The 2,164-nt window shown below is 42.9% G+C and overlaps 1 non-coding gene across 1 annotated transcript; it reads left to right on the plus strand.

The window, feature by feature from the left end:
• Positions 1-1,005: 1,005 nt before the first annotated feature.
• On the plus strand, positions 1,006-1,132 carry LOC132004620 (small nucleolar RNA SNORA25). Its single transcript, XR_009400574.1, has one exon. It is a non-coding gene; the product is annotated as a small nucleolar RNA SNORA25 (small nucleolar RNA).
• The last annotated feature ends 1,032 nt before the right edge of the window (positions 1,133-2,164 follow it).

A 2,164-nucleotide genomic window follows, 5' to 3' on the forward strand; every position in this document is an offset into this window, starting at 1 on the left:
CTGGAAGAGAAAGGAGAGGTCCTCCTCCTTCACTTCCCACAAGGGGACTCTTGGAGAAGACACAAAACACTTCAAGGAGGAAGGGAAGGAGCACCAATGGATAAAGCTCTCCTCTTCTTCCAAAGCCCAGAGCAGGGGCTCAGCACTGGACTACCATAGAAAATACCAACCTGAGTGTGCCAGAGGGTTTCCTTGAAATGAAGCTATTTTAAACTGGAAGTGGCTGGACACAGCTGATATATTTATAAGATTGGGCTAACTTCAGTTTTTCCACTGCTGAGCATGAGTAGGGTGGGTTTTTTTCTTTTTCTTTTTTTTTTTTTTTTTTGAGAAAAGGAAGTTAAGTTTTAAAATAAAGCAAACCTCTTGTTGGCACAAGGCAAAGTGGAGATTGTTCAATTAAAACTGTTAAATGAGCAGTGAGACCTGAGGCATGTATCCAGCTTCCTCTTGAATGTTAAGTTGGTCAAGTTTCCCATGCGGGCATGCTGCCCTCTTCTAAGACCTTCCACAATTATAAATGCAGGTTTAAACAAAATTATCTAGAATCTGTTGCCTCCTTGTAAGTACCATCCCTTCTTTGACTCTGGTAGACCAGCTGTCCAACAGAACCTTCCTCGATGGTGGAAATGTCCTGTGTCTGTCCTGTCCAATATAGTAGCCACCAACCACGCATGGCCACTGACCACCAGGGGACTGACTTTAAAATTGTATTTTGATTAATTTAAATGTAAACAGCCATTTGTGGCTAGTCCCACCACACTGGACAGCACAATAGGAGATGGAGTCAGATATATTTCTTCCTACTGAACTTTCAGAAAGTTGGGGCACGTTCTTGTTTGTTTGCTGTCTCGCCCTTGGCTCAAGCTTTCTGACACCTTCCCACCATGCACCCATCCTTTCTGACATGTCCTCAGAACCAAATCAAGGAGGGCATTTACAGTAATGTTTACATGAGGAAAATCTGAGCACAGACTGGATTCTGATAATATTAAGAAATTACTGAGGTCATTTCAATGAGGGATTGGGGGACTGAAACCAAGAACTCTTAACACTGTGACCAAATATTGAAGTTCTCCATAGGATGTAAGCATTACTCAACAGTGCCATGGTTTCCTGAGGAGATTGCAGTTAAAAAAAGAAAGAGAAATTACTAAAATTGCATGCTGGAGTATTTACAGATAAAATAACGTGCTGTCTGCAATTTGCTTTGGATAATGGAGTGGGGAGTGAACAGAGGAGACGAGATTGGTTGCTAATTATTGAAGCTGTGTGACGGGTTCATGGGTTTGCCTTAGATTAGTCTCTACTTTGCACTTGTGTGCTTTTTTTTTTTTAATTAAAAAATTAAGATGGGAATGGAGTAACTGGGTGATGGGCATGAAGGAGTGTGCTTGATGGACCGAGCAAGGGGTTTATAGAAAACTGACACATCACTAAATTCTACCCTTGAAACTAATAATACACTATATGTTAACCAACTTGAATTTAAATAAAATCTTTTTAAAAATTAAGAGGTTTTTTTTAATGGGAAAAGTCTTGTATTATGATATCAGTAGAAGGGGAAATAGAAGGGTGCCTGGAAGACTCAGTCCGTGGAGCACGCAGCTCTTTTTTTTTTTTTTTTTAAGATTTTATTTTTTATTTATTTGACAGACAGAGATCACAAGTAGGCAGAGAGGCAGGCAGAGAGAAAGGGGGAAGCAGGCTCTCCAAGGAGCAGAGAGCCCGATGTGGGGCTCGATCCCAGGACCCTGGGATCATGACCCGAGCCAAAGGCAGTCTTTAACCCACTGAGCCACCCAGGCGCCCCCACGCAACTCTATCTTGGGGTCCTGAGTTTGAGCCCCACATTGGGTGTAGAGCCTTCTAAAAAACATACAAACAAGCCAACCAAAAAACTACTAAAAAAAAGGAGGAGGAGGAGGAAAATCAAGCCACGAGGGACACCTGGGTGGTTCAGTCAGTGAAGCATCTGCCTTTGGCTCAGGTCATGATCTCAGGGTCCTGGGATGGAGCTCCGCATCAGGCTCCCTGCTCAGTGGGAGCCTGCTTTTCCCTCTGTCCCTCCCCCTGCCCGTGCTCGCTCGCTCACACTCTGTCTCTCTCACTCTCAAATAAAAAAATAAAATCTTTTTTAAAAAGAGCCACAAAATGATAAGCA

Source organism: Mustela nigripes, chromosome 16 (assembly GCF_022355385.1).
Source record: "Mustela nigripes isolate SB6536 chromosome 16, MUSNIG.SB6536, whole genome shotgun sequence".
In the NCBI taxonomy this organism is placed as follows: domain Eukaryota; kingdom Metazoa; phylum Chordata; class Mammalia; order Carnivora; family Mustelidae; genus Mustela; species Mustela nigripes.